At 42.3% G+C, this 23285-nt stretch overlaps 1 protein-coding gene across 1 annotated transcript in view; it reads left to right on the forward strand.

The window, feature by feature from the left end:
* The window catches only part of THBS3 (thrombospondin 3), a 366994-nt gene that overhangs the window by 196022 nt on the left and 147687 nt on the right, over nucleotides 1–23285 (forward strand). The window lies entirely within an intron of this gene.

A 23285-nucleotide genomic window follows, 5' to 3' on the forward strand; every position in this document is an offset into this window, starting at 1 on the left:
ATGTGGCTGGTGTCCCTTTCGGGCCTCATATCATTGTTTGCTTTGCCAGAGAGCTCTACTATATATAACACGCATAGACACCCATGCTCTAGGGGCGGTGTGGCCCTTATTGGTAAATCTTCATTATAGATCCAACGTTGCACAAAGAACTCTAGAGAAGATTTTGAGGTTGGAATAGTTTACTCGCATTTTTAAACTTTGAGAATAAATATGATTTCAAGGCAGTAAAAGCAGTTTCCGCCTTTACGAGAGAGTAAAACCTAGCCGATGCAAGCAAAAAGTTAGAATTGTAGGGAAATCATTGCCATGCGGCAGCGGTCCACATCATGACAGTAATGCAGGCTTCTCTCACGAGTAACAGATAAATCACAGTGGTCAGTAGCACAAACACCTTCTCCCAAATGGAAAAGATGAGCACTAACACTCAGTGGCGCATTTAGACTTTCTGCTGCCCTGGGCCCAAATAAGTACATGCTCACCCCTAACTTTACTCCACCTCTGCAGCCTCTGCCCCATTACCAGATTACACTCCTTCAACAAACTCTGTCTGCGTTGTGCCAACTACCCACCTTCACCACCATTTTGTCCCAATTTTGGCTCCATAACATTATAGGGACATTTTTAAGGTTGCAGATATTAGAAAGTTATAGCTTCCTCTCTATTAATTTGAGCGTGTTATATTCTATGTTATGTTAGTTGAAAGAGTGTTTTCAGGTTTCTACTGCCCAAGACTTGCAAGAAGCCAATGGGCCTCATTATGAGTATGCCGGTCCGGTAACAACAGTGCTGGTAAACTACTAGGAACAGTTGTTACCGCACTGGCATACTATGACTTCTGCGAGTGGGTGTCTAACCTGGCGGGCGGTACGCCACCAGCTCGCAGTCCTTGACGGATGCACCGGCGCTGTTGCACACCGTACCGGTGCATCCGTCCTCCCCATTCCCATTGAGTCCAATGGGACTTGAATGGTAATGGGGACTCATTTTTACCGGCGCCCGGCAATAGGGAATTACCGGGACCGCTGGGGCTGTAATGCCCCGGTATGTCCCCATTGCCGGGCACCGTACAAAATGACTGCGGCGGCAGCCATGATGTTTTTACCGGCACAGCTACCGCCGGTGTCACGATGAGGCCCAGTGTATTCTACAGTTGAGTGCTTAGAGGTACTTGTTACTGCCAATTGTCTACTTTCACATAGATCAGAAAACAATCTTTTAGAGGAAGCACTCAAAATATAAAGTGCCTGGCAACTTGACACAAGTGAGAGAAGGTTGCAATGAGGAATTTTGGTTTCAATGCAGCTAGTTTTGCTCACAAATTGCCTGTGGTCACTCTCAGAAACACCTAGACTGGTCTGTAATATTAATGCAACATAACAAAATATCTACATCCGGTCTTGTCAAATAGTAACTTTTCCATATGAAATGTATGCAAGTGGTACAGGCACATCTTATAAAAATGTTGAATAAAAAGAACACCCCCTTGTCGTGGTTACAGCTCTGGTGATAGCAGGTGGCAAAATGAAAATAAGGCAAGTAACCTGCTGCAGCTGATGTACCTCCAATCCCTTGGGCTGGAACGCCATTAAAAATGGCAAAATTACAAGTGAGGTTTGTATTTTCTGCCTGTGCATAAATACCTAAGTAGAGTAAAGACAGTTGGAGAAGGTTCTTGGAAACTTTGGGTGTGCATCCTCACGGTGGAGTAATGGATAATGGCGACCTTATGTGTGGGAAGTGTGGGAAGTGTGACAAATCCTTGGATGTCGTGCCTTCCCCCAATGGGGAAGTGCCATTCTCATGTGGCCAGGTCGGTGCGACCACAGTCCAATAATCTCCCTGGGGGCGGTGCACACCGGGAGGATCACATGGGAGGGGAAATGCCTCATGTGATGGGGGACGACATCACAGGGAGAATGCAGTATGCCGATACCCCTTTAGAGGCTCCCATATTCTCATACCCTGACCCCACCTCCTGTATGTGCTATTGCAACACAGACAAACATAATCCAGCACCATAAACTGAGATCAGGGTGTGCAGGAAGTTCCTGAGTGAAGATCAGACCTCTGCTACTGGGACGAAGAAGAGGCACAGAACAGTAGTGAGCACTTCACACGTCCCAATAGCGCACTCTAGTCGATTTGGACAGTTAAGACTGCAAATAAGTATAAAGATGGTATAAGGACATGAGATGGAGAGAAGTCTGCCACAGAGGAACCTGCCAAATGGAGAGAAGTCCTTCTCAGATGAACCTGCCGAGCTGGCAAGCAGGAGTAATAGTGGGGTGCTGAATGGAGAACCGAGATGTCCGGAGCCGGTCGGAAGCCACGGAGAGAGAAGGTAGACTGGCTGGAGATCTCAGAAGGCGCTCCTCACTCGTGGGAAGTGAGGATGCTCCCCATCAGGAGAATGGTCTGGTGGAGCGGCCTCAGACACAGGACACACAGCAGAGCCCCGTGAGTACTATGAGTGCAGAGCGGAGCTGGAAGGGAGTGGAAGCCATTGCCGATTCAAGAACAAGGCACGCGACTGGGCAGAAAGGCTCCATGCTCCAGAAGAGGTGGTGGCAGAGGGAGAAGGGCACAGAATACCCCGAAGACAGGGTCTGGGACCCTGATAATGAAATATGGTCACATTTGATCATGAACAGTAGTGCTTGGCAGGTTAGTGCACCAAGCCTACCCAGAAGCAGAATCACAGAAAACAGGTGCGTCTGGGACTCGCACCCAAAGAGAAACATCTAAACTTAATAGTACCTGGTAGGATAGTATACCAGGCTTACTGTGAGCACACGCATAAAAGGGGAAAGAAAACAGTAACCTTGAGATTGAAGCTGAGAAGAAGAATATGTATCGATCACCATATGTATTGTTAATATCAGTGTTTATAGGCACACATTACCAAATTACTGTGAATACAAGCAGATGCCTAAGGACAAATGATAATTATGTGTTATTATATAGCATGCACTTTATATAGAACTCATATACATACATCTCACCCAACCTGTGTTGGCACTCATTTATCAAGGTCTTTATCATGAGTTGGCCTTGCTGGAATTCGAACCTGCAGATCACACACACATCGGAGCATTGAGCGCTCAACACACTGAGCTATTTTACCGGCTATAGCTATCTTACTGGCTATAGTAAAATGAGCAATTATATGTCTGAATGTTCTTAAAGTCAAAAAGCAAATTACGCTATGTAGTGTATACCATTAAACTGGTAACTGAGATTTAACAGCAGGGCAGTTCATCAAGAGAACTGGTGCAAAGTTGGCCACATGTCACATGTCAAGCCTGCATAGATCTACTTTTCAGGCTTCAGAGGTTGGCAAAATACAGGAGGGTTCATAACTGTGTATTAAAGTATTTAGAGTAGTGCAGGGAAAGCAGCGCACTCACACAGCATCCCGTACTCTGGACACTCGTTACCTCATACATGCAAACAAACATCCTGAATAGCATACCAGGTAGATAGGAAAGATAGACACATTACAGCAAAGCAGTAATTGTGGCACAATGAAATCAAGGGTCACTTTATGTGCTATGGTCAAACATTTCTACACTGTACACAAGCTTTTAGGCACAAGGATTTTGTCAAGTGACCGAGGACACCAAGGTGGAATGTCTTGTGATGATCGTGACAAAGACAGGCAGAAAAAACATGCTATAAATGCAACTTACGAAAAGCAAAATACATAGTCCGAAATGGATGCTTATTCTACTCTAGATGCTTTTTGAAGGTTTTTGTCTGCATTGTGAATTTGAGGTATTTAGTAACAGACTATATCAGTGACTCACCACCTGAAGTGTGCCCGAAATAATCCTTTAATGAGTCTAGCAATTATTATATAGAATTGCAGAAAGACAAATTATTTGTTATTCCTATTCTTTCTTATTTATGGTCACTGCTCAAAGTGTTACACTTGTGGAGCCCCTTATTTCTTTAAAGAAGCCTGGACGAAAAAGCCAGCCACTCCAGAAACAAAGAGCCAGATGGCACTGGCCACAGGCCTGGAGTCTCAATATTGACCCCCAGTGACCAGCAAATGACGTCCCTGGGACCCACATAGAACAGGAACAGTTAATTGCCCCTGCAGTGCAAGCTCCTTACAGATAAAGATTATACAGAATTGATAGAGACTAGTTCAAAACAGAAGGTTAACTGCTTCTGGAATCAGAAAAGCTCCACATGGTAGGAATTTAGTAAACCATAATTAGAAGGATAAGTCACTCAATACACCTTTCATTTTCATCTACAAAGGTCTGCACATTCAATCTCTTCTGTATATATTTTAATTTTTAAGAGACAAACAAACCTGGCTAATTACACATTAAAGCAAACATGACTTGCATTATGTGTTTTGAGGTTTCAGAGCAGAATTGGCTCGATGATTAATGATCCTCCTCATTTACTGGAACTAGTACTACTTAATGGTGTGCCAGTGTTGTGATACGATAGCGTAGAAAGGCAAGTGCTCAATGCTAAATTCTATATCTAATCTCATAGTCAAATGTTAGCTGGCCAGAGTTAGTCTTACATCCTTCAGAGTGCTGTAAACTGACAATCAACTGAGATAATAAAAATCACAGTGCTTAGATGTTTGAGGAATCCTTCTTGATGCGCTACATACCATTTTTTAAAGATCTGTATGGATTACCGGCTACAGTGACATGTCTGCTTAGTTTCCTATTTCCTTGGCAAAGGCAAACGTTTCATTGTTTTTTTGAAACCAGGCTTTCACTGGCTGCAGGGTCAGGATTAGGTTTCAAAATGTTTTAATGTAGTCTGGAAATTTGAAAGAGGCTTTGACCACTGGGATTGATATAATGACAATCTCCCACCCTTGGACAAGGGCTCTGCTCACACTGACCATTTATAGTACCATTTCCCGCATTGACTCTAAGTTGAGGTTTAATGGATGTTTATACTAGACATTGCATACTCATCCATGCCCCAGATAAGGTTTTGAGGTGGGATTATATTACACACTGTTTTAATAATTAGAGTGTGAATTAAATTATGAGAGTAAAAATGATTTGCCTCAGCAAGAATATAAAAAGTATGTGACAGGCAATCAAACAGGTCTAAACTTGAAAATGAATAGAATACATAACCAAAACAGTTGTGTAGCAAAGATGTCTGGCTTCAAACAAGTTATTATATTTGTGGAAAATGCTCTTCTGCACATTAATGTGTACGAACACACCACATAGATGCAACTTTATGATAAATACACACAACAAGGGAACTTTGAAAAGCGTTTTTGTGCAATGCAAGCAGGCTTTCACTGAAAAATCATTATTTGGTTGTTAAAAGAATACTTCCCAATTGTAACTAGGCTTTCCATCTTATTACTGCTGCTATCCTAAAGTGTGAGGGAAATAACTATGCATGCAGAACGCTGCTCTCCATGACTATCTACAGGCAATCACAGCAGAATTTGAACAGAAAGAAACCATTCCTCTTCGCACTCTGTGCTGTTTCTGACATGCTCAGGGCACACAGCTCAGAGATAAATGCTTGAATATTATTTCATTGACTACAATTTCATTCACACATACTGAGTGCACCCATGCACTATATTCGACCCAACCCTTTCCACTGACCTGGACTTCGCTCCCTGAGGGCGTTCAGCCCACAGCGCTTTGAGATCATACCAATGGTAAATAAGGCGCTATACAAATACCCAATAACATAGCGTGCATTTAAGAATCAAAAAATGTGTTCTGGTTTCTGTCAAGTCATTTGCCCTTTGCACTGTCCTCTGCTCTCAACTGCTGGATAAATAGTACATCGATAAAGATAAAATCTGTTGTATTTACAAGATTTTCATGTGTTAAAAGGCCTCGTATGACACTTACCTGGAGGTCTGGCTGCACACATGCTTCCATAGATGTGTGTGGGATCCTAAATGTAGAATTGCTCATTTCTAACAATGTTGAAATGCAGAAAATGGCCATATATATCTACCGCAAGCCATAACCTCTGACTTCACTGTTCATAGATTTTGCATAATACTTTATGAAAACAACAAGTAAAATGCTCATCCTTGGTGATTTTAATTTAAACTGAAAGACAATACTGGCACAAATGCAGAGGATCTGTGGACCATACTCCAAAATGTCAATTTCAAACAGAAAATGTACCTTCCTACACATAGGAAAGGATGAATCTTGGCAATTACCAGGGTTAAGGATATACAGCATCACTGGAGCCACTGGACGGAATACTGGCCAGTGATAATTTTCCCAAGATGTGGACCAGATTAAGAGCAGGGTGAAACTTTGAGAAAAAAAGGAATATCATAATAAGAAGGATTTAAGAGTGGAGATAGTAACCCCTCCATTATCCAAAGTAGTGAAGAAGATTGACCTTAGGTCCAACCTTGATACTCTTGTAGAAATGAACAACAGTTCCTTCTAATCACTTGTGAACATAGGGGCTCCATTGAGGAAAAACTATGTAAATGCCTCGTCAAATACCCAAGCTTGGTCATCAGCTTAGCTGCATAAACTGGAATGTGAGGTTAGAACACTAGAAAGGAAAAGGAGGACGGACCCCTCCATTTCATGTGTGACAATTCTGAGATCATCACAGGAAACCAAAAAGCATGTTTTATGTCTAATATTGAGGCAGCCGCAAATTCCAACAAAAGCATCTTTCAGGATTTGTGAGAACTAGCACAATCAATAATATTGGCATTCAAATTTGCTCATTCAAGTTGTTGGTGTGATAAACTACAATCCTTTGAAATTGAAATTATACATAAACCAAGATCCCAACAAACTATAATGCTACCCTCTGCTACTGAAAGGCCTCCTGAAGGCTGTGAAGTCTTCCCCTTCCCATAACCAACAGGTTCTCTTTCAAAGATGGGCACCCAGAGAAAGTGTGTAACAAGACAAACATCCTCAATTTAACTAACTGTCGGGATGATCCCTGCCAATCCTTCAAATGTCAAGATTGCTCTCATACATTAGCACCACTAATTACAAATACTGTCATGCAATCCAACCCAATAAGGATCAGTGGCAGACATTTTGAAGCAGACATGGGTCATACCATTATAGAAAAACTCCATATTGGATTCCTCGCCATGTGTTCATGACTGACCCATTACTAATGGTGCTTACCTCTTGAAGGTCTTGGATAAAACTGCAGCCCTACAATGACATGCCTATATTGTAGGAAAGTATGTCCTTGGTGAAAGGCAGCCTGGTTCAGAGAAAATACAGAGACAGCCGTGCTAGATTTGAGAGGCAACCTGCTTCAATGTCTCGAGGTCAGCGGATCCGGCAAACTTATGTTGCCAGATCTGTCATCAGATCCTGTTGAACAGATTGGACCAGCAATTGAGACTCGACATAAAGGCCATGGACTGGCTTGGATATTTTTTGTCCAGAGGAACATCCATGCTTAAACTCGATTTGTATCTTTCCTGCCTGCTAACAATGAAGTGCTGAGTTCCACCGGGCTTGTGTCTGTCTCCCATATGGTGTAAGCAATTATCATCCTGGTATACAGACCACCAACATATGATGCAACATTCGTCGATAACTTCATAGAAGCCATCACCAACTTAGCCATCAACCACGAACACCTAATCATCCTGGGGGACTTCAACATCTAGTTTGAAGACAGCCACGCCATCTCCCAAAACTCACTAATTGAACAACTCAGCAACATGAAACTACGACAACTAGTCAAAGGAGCAATGCACTCGGCAGGTCACACCCTAGACGCAATTTTCGCCAAAGAAAAACTCATCACCACGGCACCTCTGATACAAATACTATGGAGCGACCATCTCATCATCCCATTCGTGATCACTCTGCCTACCCAAGCCTACATCCAACACCCAAAACTCACAACCACCACCAAAAGAAACTGGAAGCACGTCAAAAAAAGCAAACTATTCGAACAACTGGAATTAACGAAACCCTCAACTACAGAACTAGAGCTAGCTGACCTAGACGGCAAAGCAGAGATACTGCACAAATGGATCGCAGATACGATAAACAAGATCACCCCGGAAAAACCATCCACCCCATCAAAAAAAAGAGCAATGGCAAAATGGTTCACCCCACTATTAAACGACATGAAAAAGGAAAACAGAAAGTTGGAATTGGAATGGAGGAAAGAATACAACCCAGAAAAAAAAACACTGTACCGGAAACAAATCCGTGCATGCAAGAATGAAATTCAAAAGGCAAAGAAAAGACATTACGATGACAGAATCAACAATGCCGCCAACACACAAAAAGAAATGTTTAGCATCATTGAAGAAATGAGAAACCCACCAGGCTGTGATAACACCCAACCCCCTCAGAAAAACTATGCAATGACCTGGCAGATCACTTCAAAAAGAAAATCAATGACTTCCGTCAAACCATACAAAAGCAAGCAACCAACCACAACATACAACCCAACAAACCCAACTCGGAACCGCAATACACACTCCGAAGCTTTCCTGAAATTTCAGCAGAGGCATTTGCAATGCTGGTTAAATGAAGCAAGAAAGCGGGATCACCCAATGACCCATGTCCCCCAGACATCTACAAATCAATCCTCGCACAAGGATCGCCAGCAGAACATTACAGAAACCTTCTAAATCTATAACTATCAACAGGGACTATACCGAAGATCTTCAAATCAGCATACATCAAGCCACTCTTAAAAAACACAAGTGGTGACGTAGATGACCTTTCCAACTACAGGCCGATCTCTAACATCCCCTACCCAGCGAAACTTATAGAAACCTACGTATATAAACTAACCCAAGAACACGTAGAAAAACACCACCTGCTGGACCAAGCTCAAATCGGTTTCAGACCAATGAGAGGAACGGAAACAGCACTACTATCCATCTGGGACGACCTCAAAACTAACACAGACTCAAACACTACTTCAGCCCTTATTCTACTCCACCCCTCCGCAGCCTTTGAGACAGTTAGCCAGGGCACCCTGACCAAAAGACTAGAAAACATAGGCATAACAGACACAGCACTACGCTGGACCAAATCATTCCTAACAGACAGAACAGAAACCGTATGGATAAAACCTTTCAAATCCACTCCATGAGTTAACGATTGTGGAGTACCACAAGGATCCTCACTATCTCCACTATATTTCAACATCTACCAGACTCCGGTCATCAGAATCTTCAAAAAATACAACATTACATGTTACAACTACGCAGATGACACTCAGATCATCTACAAAATCAAAGACACCGATGCCGACCATTCAACCCTTACCGACTGTCTAAAAGAAGTCTTCGGTTGGATGGATGCCAACAACCTGAAAATCAACCCAGGAAAGACAGAAATCATGATCGTATCCAAAGACCAAGAGAACAAAACCACATTCCCATGGTCTACGGAAATGGGAAACGCACCAACACCATCGAAGGTAGTAAAAAGTCTGGGAGTCCTAATGTACAACAACCTAACCCTGGAGCCACAAATAAATGCAACAGTGAAGAAATGCTTTTTCCTCCTCTGGACGGCAAGAAGAATTCTACCTTTCCTCTCCTTCGCGCACAAAACACTCACTATCGTCGCCCTAATCATGTCTAAAATAGACTATGCAAACAGCCTCTACCTCGGAATACCTGAATACCTCCTGAAGAAACTGCAACGGATCCAAAATGCAGCAGCAAGGCTACTCCTCAAACTATCCAGAAGAGATCGCATCACTCCAGCCCTAAAAACCCTACACTGGCTCCCAGTCAAACATCGCATCACCTTCAAAACAATGTGCATAACACACAGGGCAATCAGCGGACAAGGAGCAGAATTCCTAAAAAAAAAAATTACAGTCTACAAACCAACGAGACCCCTCCGATCGAGCAACGAAATCCACCTGGAACTCAAACCATACCTCAAGAAAAAACCTGGAGGCACCTCCTTCTACCACTTAGCTGCAAAAACCTGGAACAACATCCCAAAGGAAATAAGAAACACTGAAGATCACCTAAAATTCAGGAAATCACTAAAAACCTGGCTCTACAACACCACAGACTAAACCTGAAAAACGAAATTGGTAAAAAAGATAACTAAACCGAAAAGACACGGACATCCCTGACCGCGGAGAGTAAAGCCCACGGCAGCTGAACGGGTGACACCGGATAGACAGGAACACAGTCGGCACGCACGAAGACTGAGTCAACTAACCCAGACAATCCCACCAACACTTTCGCCTGCCTCTTGATTTAATTACCGCCAGGTACCACAATGGTGTGGAATTATCGCGACATTGACAATCTCCCCACTACCTGAGAGGTTATCTTTGGCAGATGCACTGGCCACTAGAGTCTAAATGGAGGATAAGGGGAGCTAAGAGAGAGCATGTTAGAGGCGGAGACTAGAGGAGTATGGAACCTGTATGCCAGTCAGACCCAGATCAGGACAGAGTCGCAACAGGGGAGACTACGCAAGCCGAGCGCTTCAATTCAGGATAGAGACGCAAACTAACCAACCCTACTAACAATTTCACTTTCTGCATACACCTCTCAAACGCCAAACCAAACACAACCAAAACCTACAGCACAACAAACCGCACAAACTTCACTACATTGCAACAACAAAACAAAAACACACATAGCCTTGCACAACAGTACACAAAGACTACCGGCCGCAAACACCACAGGCCCTGCCAACGGACCCACCGGGCTGAGGCCGCCAACAGCACATCACTGCTCTCTTGCACTTTTCCTCCTTCCTCCAACTAACTCAACCTCCCCTCCTCTTTCAGAGCCGCCAGAGCGCCAAGGGACCACTACGGTGGTGATAGTGCACGGTACAAATATCCTTTAACATTAACATTAACATATTATTGAAGACGTGTCACTCCACAATTATGCACATGACACCCTGGTCCTCATAAAACTTGCAGTCAACCCATCTGAAAGCATGGAACATATTCAACGCATCTTCAATGCTATTGTACTATGGATGGAGAACAACTGTTTTGGTCTTTCTCTAAGACAGACTTGCTTCTATTCACTGCTCCCAATTCAAGAGCTAGCCTAAAAAATCAATATTCAGAAAGGCATACATTTGTATTCAAACATTGATTAGCAGAGTTTGCTCATTGTATTTTATTTGATTAGCAAACACTTATTTGATTAGCAATTTGGAACTAATATTATTGTCACCAGATGTTATTTGCACCCAAGACATAACATGAGCAACAGTATAGCATTTGTGTGTACCGCTGAAGTAAGATATTAGTGAGATGAGTGTCTGTCAGCTGTAAAATATAAAGGTTAGCTTCATGGATGGACACAAATAAATAAATATATATATATATAATTGTATTTTATATATTATGTTAGAAGGTTATACACCAGTTTCCATAGAAGACATGACTACGTTTAGTAACCTTATAAGCCTGGGTTCAGGAAGTGCAGCGTCTGATGATAATATTGATCAAGACTGGAACTCCATGAATATACATACGGATTGGCCAGGGACCAGTCAACTCAGGTGCAAATCAAGATTTAATCCCATGTTTAATCCGAGAGGACACATTGAAGCATTCCAGGACCTAGTTATTAATGACCTGAGAAAAATCAGAAAGATCAAATGGAGTTATAACAACAACCTCACTTGTCATGAACTTAATGCCTTGAAGGATCTCCGTATATCATCAGATTGTATTATTAAACCATCAGACAAAGGCACTAATATTGTTGTGATGAACCGTGTCGATTACATCAAGGAGGCGGCAAGACAACTCAATGACCAATCCTGCTACGCTAAATTGGGAAAGGATCCCACTGCAGGTATGAATATGAAACTTTTTGACTTGCTGAACACATATAAAGATAAGGGACTACTAGAGGATGATATGTGCAAGTACTTACATCCGAAATTTCCGGTGATGCCGACCATCTACTTTTTGCCAAAAGTACACAAGAATATGAGGAAGCCCCCTGGGTGCCCTATTGTGACACTCTGTGGGCCACTATATGAGAACACCTCAAAATATGTAGATGAGACTTTGGTGTCCTTTGTGACGACACTCCCTTCTTATCTGAGAGACACTAAGGATTTTCTGCATAAAATTGATGGCATCACCTGGGAACCCACATACTTGCTCACCACCCTAGATGTGGTTTCCTTATATACCTCCATAAGACACGATGATGGGTTACGGGCCTGTGAATATTTTCTTCATACCAGGTCAATGAACTTTTTATCACACAGTCGCATGATACTGGACATGATTCACCTTTGTCTGACCAATAACTGTTTTATATTTGATAAGGAGTTTTATGTACAGCTTCAGGGCACAGCCATGGGGACAACATTTGCTCCGTCATACGCCAACTTATTCATGGGTTGGTGGGAGAAGTTTGTTGCATGGGGCACAGAGTAAAACAGTTATACATATAAAATAGTACTCTGGCTGCGGTATATAGATGATTTATTCATTATCTGGGACGGAAGAAGCTCAGAGTGGTTAGATTTTGTTATGAAACTCAACACCAATGAATTAAATCTTAAGTTCACAGAGAGCCACAACAAGACTACTATCGTGTATCTAGATATTCTTGTTAAAGTGGCTCATGAAGAACTTGTGACAGAACTTTATAGGAAACCGACAAGTTCAAATATACCGCTACCCGCTAAAAGCAACCACCCCACTTCCCTGAAATGGTCTATACCATATGGCAAATTTATCCGCATAAGAAGGAACTGTTCTAAGTTGGAGACCTTTGATGCAGCATGTGGGTATATGGCCCAGAAATTTAAACAGCGCGGTTACCCAAAGAAGATACTTGAACGAGCTTACCATAAAGCCAGGGACCAAGATCGCTCCTTATTATTAACAACTAAAGTGGTGCCATTATCACAGCAATGGCACGAATTCTCAGAATATACGCCAAATCATGCAAAAATATTGGCATGTTCTGCAACTGGATGAACACTTAGGGGCGATCTTGGGAGACAGGATGAATATTACATTTAGACGTTCTGCCTCACTTAAAGATAATCTTGTCTCTAGCTTCATGAGTGCTTCCTCGTTTCCAAGAGACTCTACTTGGCTTCATACATCAAATGCAGGCTTCCAAAAGGGTAGGAAATGTAAGGCCTGGCAGTTTGCAAAAGACGTCTCTAGCTATGATCACCCTATCTTGGTTAAAAGTGTTCCCATCGCATCGCGAATCACCTGTGACACTGAGTAAGTTGTTTATGTGCTTGCATGTCCTTGTGGTAAGTGGTACGTTGGGAGTACCATAGGAAGGCTCAAGCTGCGGATGTTGCAGCATATTCGAGCTATTAAAAATGTTGATGTAACATACCCCATGGCTTTACATTTTAAAGAAGTACATGATGGAAAGCTGGATGGCTTTACATATTTTGGCATTCATACTATAGCCAAACACCCAAGGGGTGGGAACAGAGAATTGGCACTGAGACAATTGGAAACCAAATGCATTCTTGATCTTGATAAGAAGAAACCAAGAGGTCACAATTTAGATGAAGAACTCTATACCTTTTTAGGGACTTAAATATAACCTTTTCTCTAAAATAATGCCATCTAGAGTTATAATGTTGTTCTTCCCTCTTGAAAATATATACGAGATTCAGTTTCCTTCTTGTGCTCATCCCTTTATTTTCATTTTCCTTTCCCCTCCTTCCTCCTTTTCAGCATTAGCCATTACAAGAGTGCTTTCCTGTTAAATGTACTTCATTTTCTACACCTGAGACTACATGGATACTCCTTTTGATAAACAAGAACAGAAATAGTTTGAGATTATGGAGTTGACTGAGGACTTCCAATTCGATTTACCAAGTCTGGTGCAAGATATTTTCATATGGCATTTGGATATGGTATTTTTACATGGTATTTTTATATGATCTTTTTTGCATCTCTCACATTGATTCTTTTCAGCTAGCGCTATCCTCTTAGCTTTATTTCTATCGCTTCTTGCTACACTTCCCTAATTCTATACTCCCAGTGGTCACTAGGCTTCCCCTTAGGGTCTGTGGATATGTTTGAGTTCGCACTGTTTATGCATAGGGGAACCTTTATGGTTCAGTATATAGATCATTCTATAGGGCTCATCTGAATGTGACATTATTGCACTACCCCTGGCATAACAGAGGAAATACTTCTGTTTTTAGAATTGTGATGTATTGTTTTTCATCAAATTTTATCCTAACTTCTAATTTTGTTTCATGAAAGTGCACCAAGGTGACATTTACAATAGGATATCTTTTATTCTGTCTCTTCGCCGTCATTCCCCTTCTTTTTCTGTCCTTTTATATATTCCTTCCGAATCTAGAATTAGGATTTTTGAATTTTAGACTCATAAGTATCAAATGTTGTGTAATAATGCTGTTCTCTGTTATGTGGTTTTTGTGAATTATTTTTAGAGACTGGACTTTAGGTGCACTATGGATATCAGCACCTATTTTTTGTTATTTTGCACAAGTTAAATGTTTACAGGCACTATGCACTTTATAGCTAGGCATGCACTTTGCACTTTATAGAAAAAAGGCACTGAGCACTTTATAGGCTAGGATTAGTCTACTCAGAGTTATGTATCCGGGACTTTGCTGCTTTGCAATTTTGCACTAGGTAGTCTACTCAGTTTTAATGTCCAGCTTAACATCACAGCATATATCTAATTTATGAATGCCAGTAACAGCCTTTGTTCACTTTTTGACAACAACTTAACACAGCATTTGGGTCTGTGCCAATATAATAATTACCGCAATAGATTTCAAATGCGGATGTTCGAGTAGCCAACATATAAAAGCTACTGGTGGTTTGAACTTTTTTACGGAAGGCTCAGGGCCGAATTGTACGGTGTTTGAATATGCAGATATCTTTATGGCTGCTAAAATAGTCACGGTAGCGATGAGACAAAAATGGCATGCATTTAGAGTTCAAATACGCTCAAAATATGGTTGCCTTTTCAGAATGAATGCGATGCACTAAGCGTATATTATCCTCGAGGTAATAACATTGACAACACGGAGTTTACTAATTATTTTTATTTTCATTCCACTCTCAAGCATGTGTAAATAATAATTGCAAATATCGCTTAATAATGTGACTTACACACAAAGGGGTACCTTTAATGTGCACAAATGTTGCAGCAATAACCAAGTTTTTTATACATGTAAAGATGTCTGCCTTTGAACTGTAGCAAAAGCACTTGTTGTGAATGTATACACTCTGTCCGACATGGAGATCAAAGAGACTAAGTATCCTATATAAAGTCACCTTGTTTATGTTTGCACTTTGAACGTGATCAAGCGGTCTGTGTACCGTGAAACCCGTCGTTTTCAGGTTTCTTTCCTTGCCATGCTGACATAAGAAATAAAGCACTGTCAGTCTGGTAAAACTTTGGATTGTGCTTTGCCTCTGTGCAGAGAGTCACGATTGGCTTTCTCTGCTGTTCTTGGGAGTGCATTCCGCTGGCCTGCCCTTCCCGGTTCCATTGCGGATCTGGGAATTTGTTTTTTTGTTTTTGAATATATATATATATATATATATATATATATATATATATATTTATATATATATATTTATATATATATGATGAAAAGGCTCTGAAAACAACAGTTTTCAGTGGAAGGCTTTGTGCAGCTGGGTGCAGTTGGTGTTGCCCAGGATAGTGTCCCATATATTGTAGGCTTGAACCATCAGTTGCTCTGCGAGGAGAAGGTCAGATGTTTCATAAATCAAAAAGTTCACAATGTTAAAGAAAAGGCATAGGCTGAGACTAAGTACGTAGTATGGTGTTGCAGTGAGGCAGGGTAATTGTCAACTTTAGGTCGACAAGATGGCCCTTGCCTGTCATTGATATCAACTGTTGTCAATATTGCATTGAATACCAATTCTGAGAGAGGAAAGAGCCTCCAACAGCCTCAAGCCCGAGCCAGGTAGGCCCAAGTGCAGCACTCCCACTCTGTACACCAATGAAAGAAGTATTTATGACTATTCGCACTCAGAGCGCCATCTGGTATACCAATACTTTTTGTTGTTTTATTTTTAAGGGAATCAGGCTTTGTGCAATGCATGCTTCCCTTAAAAAGAAATTACTCATATATCCAAATCGGAAAAACTATTTCCAGGACCTCGAGGTGAGCCAGGAGGTGTGCAAGTGAGTGGGCAGGAGGGGTGAGGTGTTGCACTCCATTGCATTGGAGACTCAGCCTGGGGCACCACATCCAAGGACAGGGTGAAGGCTGGGCAGAGGCGCAGCAGGCTGACATGAAATGCAGGTGACTACTCATAGATTCTGCTTGAATTCCCAGCCTCCAGATTGGCCAGCCTTCTCCCCTGTAGGTGCTGACATATAATGCAATCATAGTAATAGACCAAAGGGAGCTCTGGGGGCTAACTACAGTTTATGGTATTGCACAAGATCTGTATCTTACTTTACTTTAGTTTAGTTTATTCATGCGCAACCAAAAAGGCCCGGAGGCATATAGGCACCTGGAACTGGAGTTTCGACAAAGATGGTTATAGACAAAAAATCGGATCTACATGATGGAACTATTTATCACTACTTTGTGTAAACATCTAGTTAGCTTTGTGTATTCATTATGTAAGAGACTAAGCAGAGTGGATGGTGTAGCAGGCAGAGAACTGGGCAACCTAGGTGGAATATTGTGGTGGATTGCCATCTCACTTTCAGGCTATCTGATATACAGCAACAGGTTTATAATATAGAATGTCAAGGAGTTTGGGATCAGCTCATGGGTTGAGAACCAGTTGCACAGATGAATGCAACCAGCAGGTCACAGAACTAGGTTTGCCATCAAAAGCATTTGGCCATGCCATCATGTGCACTTACAAATATGTTCACTTGTCAATATGATGCATCTTCCCCAACACAACGAAATGTAGTTCACACTACGAGCTTTAGATACACTAAAAAAACTTTACTGACAAACATGGAGACAAGGCAGTGTTTTACAGTAGCAATACTGTAATTATGCATTATGTAACAACTTATTTTTTAGAAATGGAATTGCAGGACTGTCTCTAATTGAAATAGCTAGCTGTGCTACAAAGGTGTCGATTTAAATAACACACCGACAGAATTGCACAGGAAATTGCTATGTGACACTGCTTATTTTATGCATTGGTTCAGATATTTCTCTCTATCAATTTAACATTAAAACTCAGACAAGTTAAAATCTTTGGGGTCATTTTTGACCCCTCACTCTCTGTGGATTTGCAGGCAGGCAGCAGTAGCACCTCTTCCATCTGCTATCTTTTCTTACTGTGTGAAATTTGCTTGTGCTTGTCAGAGGCTAGCTGTGAAGCCATTGGCAGAGCAATTAGCAAATATGTACTGGGCTATTCTATTGTGCTCTTTCCCTGTGCAACAAATAAGGAATGTGGCAACCATATCTGATGTATATTATCAAAGCTACACTGGTGCCCAGTGGGAACCTATATCATTTGTAAGGCTCTTCACTGTCTTACCTTAAGGCAAAGTGAAATGACATAGGACGGGCAGAACTTTACATTGGCAACAGAGGTGTCTCATTGTCACGCCTAACTTCAAACAAACCAGAGCTATAGGACGTTCATTTCAAGTCCAAGTGGTTAAGCACTGGAATGCTTTGGCCAGAAGAGCTACCCGGAACCAATGATATACCTATGTTTCGTGTATGCTTGAAAGTGAATCTTTTAAAGTAGTTTGAGTATCTCTGTACTGCCTTACGTTTGTGGATACAGCTCCTACGGCAGTATTTTGATACCCGTTCTGGCACACAGCGCTATATAAATCACCAAAATCAAATCAAATACTGTAATTGGCCAATGGGTATAGCTGCTTCACTCGTTAGTAGCTGTCTCGTCTCTCCTGACACACAGCCAACACCACACTATGTTTGGCCACTGGGTGTCTCCACTGCAGCACGGTCTGCATGCAGTCACCTTCATTGCACGAAGCAGGACATTAAGCACAGCCGTTTTGGCGGCAGCCATTTTGGCGTAGCACATTGGGCGCAGTCCCTATTAGGCGTGCCCTGTTGGCTGTGGCCAGCCTGGTGCAGGGACATATCCGCGCCAGAATATGTTTCCCTGACCCAAGCACTTACAAATGCAGTGTTTTGCGTCACAGTTTATTTAAGGAAAACACTTCACAAGCAGTACGCGGCGCTGTCCTGAAAATGAACGCCTACATCAACCTGCACCATACGAGGGCGTACCGCTTATTGCACTATTAAAAGTGGATAATGTGTGCCACACCTGCATCAGTGATTCAGGCGATGGTACACTGTGGCTGTGTGTAGGGGTGGACTGGCCTGTAGGGAACTCTGGAGATTTCCCAGTAGGCCTCTGCAGCCTGGGCCTCTTTTATGTGATCACCTATTTTATTTCCATATTTTTTCATTGGAAAAAGGTTGGACTTGATGAAAATGTGCCATATGATGCCACTTTGAACATTATTTCCAGAGCCTCTTTTGGTTCCCAGTCCACCACTGGCTTTGTGTTGCTGCTGCAACACTGCCTGTCTTTTCCCTTCCCTCGGGCAATTGCATTCTGTTACTGGCCCCCAGTGTGCATCTGCCCCCAACTTCCTCTGGATGTCGCTATTGCCACAGTGTCTGCTAGTTTTCTCCAGGAGTCACTCAATGACATACTCTAACCGTGCTGATATCTACCTGCCTCGTAACATCATTCATTGCCATAATTTAACTGACCACTGGGTGTCACTCCTGCTCTGGTGAATGTCTGATCGCGCCAAAACACACAAAAAAACGCACTCTAAAAGGATCCTACCAATATGTCAGCATGACCTGCCTATGTTTATATAGCCAGGAGGATTGCTCAAGTGCAAACGACTCGACAGGGAAACAGGACACTACTTTGTGTACTCTAGTGAGGACAACTTGGCCCTTCACGTTCCCCACTCCGCCCTTTACGCTCCTCACTCCGCAATATTTTGGTAATAAGTAACACAGGTTACCAAGTTCTTTGAAACTGGATTCCCAGTGATATCAGCGTTGTATAAAACACCAGAATTAATACTTGTATTATTACTATTATTTATAGTGAATAATCCACCACCTATGCCGTGTAATGTTAATGTGATTTGTACCCTGCACCACTGCCATATTTCATGGCCTCCAGGCGCTCAGGCGGATCTGAAAAGGACGTGGGTTGGGGGGGGGGGATTAGTTAGATGGGCTGAGAGGGAAAAGCGCAAGAGAGCCTTGATGTGCTGTTGGTTGCTTCACTTTGGAAAAACCGGTCACTGTGTGCTGGGTTGATTTTGTTGATTGTTCTTTGTGTGATGTTGTGTGCGTGGTTGTATGCGCGTGTTTTATGTGTGTCTTGGGTGTAGTGCAGAGTTGGTAGAGTGCCTGTAGTTTGGGTGTTTGTGGTGAGAGTCTAAGTCATGCGACTTTCGAGTTGGGTGGTGGGATGTGGAGAGCGTTAGAGACATTTTAGCAGGGTTAGCAGGGGATTGTCTGTTTTTGTAACTTTCCGTATTCGTTGCGGTTTTCTCGTTCCTGTTGCGTTCGGGTCGGATTTTCTCATTGCGTGGGCTGGTTTCATATACGTCTCTCTTGATGCAGTGGCAGAGTTTCTGTCTCCAGTGTTTTATCTTCAGCTTGGTGCATGTGTCAAACATAAATCCGTAACATTTGCCTTCCTTCTTAGAGACCCGTATTAGGTCGTGTAAAAGTATCCAGGGGCCACCATGACCCACCCTGTTTCCGCCCTCCCTCTATGCTGTTAATTGACTTTTCTCAGGGGTGAACCTGTGCAAAGTCTCCAGTGGAATTGTTCAATCGTGTAAAACAGACACTGTGTTGTGCATCAAGGGGCAGTGAAATACCTCTGGTCACTGTTGCTTTTTCACGGTTTTGTTCGCGGGTGGGGGAGTGAAAAGAACAACTCTGCCTACGTCTATATAAACTCCTATAAGGCTCACCTGTGATATCCCCCTTCATTTTTTAGCTGGGCTTCTTGCTGCCAATGTTAGTGCAGGTCACAGAGCTCCAAATTACTTGTCAGGGGCAAGTGGTAGCCTGCGGTTCCTGGTGTGTCAGGGCTGGTACGGACGTTTAAGAAGAAAGGGAAGCTGTATATTTCTTCTTAGGCTGGGGTCTCCTATGGACAGGAATTGAGCATTGATGAGTGGTAGCATTTCTTAGCAACCGCACAATGAGTGATGGTTGGGGTCAGGGACGCCATTTCACCAAAATGCCTGGGGTAGTGAAAGTGACATCACATGACCCTTATCCTCCAATGATTTCACAGGAAGTGATGTCATTTGCCCCACCCCGAAGTGACATCACAGGAACCGACAGAACACATCCTTTCACTCCTTGACAAAACAGTAGCTGGCATTTTATAGCATTATTCCTAAGTACACTAAGAAAAATATGGTTACGATATCATTGTAATGTGGTATACATTTCATACAAGAATGGATCACCATATGTAACATTGATATCAGTGTCTAAAGGCCCATATAACTGTGAATGCAAGTAGACTTCCAAGGCAAAATGATAATGTATTCTTGAATTCTGATTAACCCTCCTGATTCTTGTATGTTTTTTGTTGCTTGTTAGTGTTAGCGCTTTCATGTCTCAGGGCTAATTTTCAAGCGCTTTAGAAATAAACTAACTTACTAAATAATTATATAGCACTTACGCTTAAGCACTTTATATAGAACACTTATATATAATATATCCCAACCTGTGTTGGTACTCATTTATCAACCTCAGAAGGATAAAAAGCTGGCTTGGTCTTGCTGGGATTTGAACCTGCGACCTGCAGATCTTACTCACATCGCAGCAGCGAGCGCTGAACCCACTGAGCTATAATACTGGCTACAGTAAAAGGAACAATTACATGCCTGAATGTTCTCAAAGTCTGAAAGCAAATTACACTTTATAGTGGATACCATTAAACTGGTAACTGAGATTTAACAGCATGGTAGTTCATCTGCAGGTCTGGTGAAAAGTTGCCCACATGTCAAGCCTGCGTGGATTTACTTTACAGGCTTGAGAGATTGGCAAAATACATACCATTGGGAGAGTTGATAAATGTCAAGCCTGCGTGGATCTACTTTACAGGCTTGAGAGATTGGCAAAATACATACCATTGGGAGAGTTGATAAATGTCAAGCCTGCGTGGATCTACTTTACAGGCTTGAGAGATTGGCAAAATACATACCATTGGGAGAGTTGATAAATGTCAAGCCTGCGTGGATCTACTTTACAGGCTTGAGAGATTGGCAAAATACATACCATTGGGAGAGTTGATAAATGTCAAGCCTGCGTGGATCTACTTTACAGGCTTGAGAGGTTGGCAAAATACATACTATTGGGAGGGTTGATAACTGTGAATTAAAGCATTTAGAGTAGCTCAGGCAAAGCAGTGCACTAACATGGCATCCTGTACTCTGGTCACTCATTACCTCATACATGCAAACAAACATCCTGAACAGCATGCCAGGGAGATAGGAAAGATAGACACATTACAACAACACATTAATTGTGGCACAATGAAATCAAGGGCTAATTTATGTGCTATGATCAATCATTTCTACACTGTACACAAGCTTTTCTGGTACAAGGATTTTGTCAAGTGACGGAGGACACCGAGATGGAATGTCTTGTGATGATCGTAACAAAGACAATGGCAGAAAAAAACATGCTATAACTGCAAATTGCGAAAAAAGCAAAATGCAAAGTCCGAAATGGATGCTTATTCTACTCTAAATGCTTTTTTGTCTGTATTGTGAATTTGAGGTGTTTAGGAACAGACTAAATCAGTGACTCACCCCCTGAAGTGTGCCTGAAATGAACCTTTAATGAGTCTAGCAATTATTGTATACAATTCCAGAAAGACAAATTATTTAGGGTCAAAGCTCAAAGTGTTACACTTGTAGAACTCGCTGTTTTTTTTAAAGCGGTCTGAACTAGAATGCCAGGCACTCCAGAAACAAAGACCCACGTGGCGCTGGCCACATCCCAGGAGCTTCCATTTAAAAAAAAAAAAACACACCATTTTCTTTAGGGGTAGAAGGGAGATCAATGGGGTTGCAACGCTGGCGATCCCCATATGACCTCCCTGGTGGTGGTGTTACACTATGTATCCATTTGCTGAAATGTATTTTTTCTTTAGAAATAAATAGGGCAATACTCTATATTATATATTTTTAACAATCCTTTTAGCAATCCTTTTTAACATCCTTTTGGGGCCACTTAGTTTTGACGCATAGGGCCTCATTACGAAGTGCGCGGTAAGGGGTTAACGGCACCGGTACAGGTGCCGGAGCTGTTAACCCCATACTGCCCTATTACGAGGTCTCCTCGCGGGACCCGGTAAGGACGCCTGGTAAAACCAGGCGTCCTTAGCGGGTCCCGCGAGGAGACCAGGATGCTGACAACGGGCCTGTTCTTAACGGGCCCGTTGTTAGCATCCTCCCCATTCCCTATGGGGCTCAATGGGAATGGGGATTTATTTTTACCGGGTCCAAGAAAAGGGCAATTACCAGGTCCGCCAAGGTCGGCATAACCCGGTTATTGCCCTTCTCTTGGACCCAGTAAAAATGAATTACCGGCGGCAGCCGTGCCCTTATTAAGAAGGGCACGGCTACCGCCTGGGTCGTAATGAGGCCCATAGTTTTGTAAAATGCACAGACGCATCCTAATCTTACTCTGCGACATCCAACATTGTGGCATGTTGCGCCTGTAACAATGGTAAACGCTGCTATGTAAATGACAATTACAATAAAATACAATGCATAGCCAGGTTGTGTTGCGACTGTAACAATGGTAAACGCTGCTATGTAAATGACAATTACAATAAAATACAATGCATAGCCAGGTTGTGTTGCGCCTGTAACAATGGTAAACGCTGCTATGTAAATGACAATTACAATAAAATACAATGCATAGCCAGGTTGTGTTGCGCCTGTAACAATGGTAAACGCTGCTATGTAAATGACAATTACAATAAAATACAATGCATAGCCAGGTTGTGTTGCGCCTGTAACAATGGTAAACGCTGCTATGTAAATGACAATTACAATAAAATACAATGCATAGCCAGGTTGTGTTGCGCCTGTAACAATGGTAAACGCTGCTATGTAAATGACAATTACAATAAAATACAATGCATAGCCAGGTTGTGTTGCGCCTGTAACAATGGTAAACGCTGCTATGTAAATGACAATTACAATAAAATACAATGCATAGCCAGGTTGTGTTGCGCCTGTAACAATGGTAAACGCTGCTATGTAAATGACAATTACAATAAAATACAAT

The sequence above is a fragment of the Ambystoma mexicanum genome, chromosome 1p (assembly GCF_040938575.1).
Source record: "Ambystoma mexicanum isolate Mex_15411 chromosome 1p, UKY_AmexF1_1, whole genome shotgun sequence".
In the NCBI taxonomy this organism is placed as follows: Eukaryota; Metazoa; Chordata; class Amphibia; order Caudata; family Ambystomatidae; genus Ambystoma; species Ambystoma mexicanum.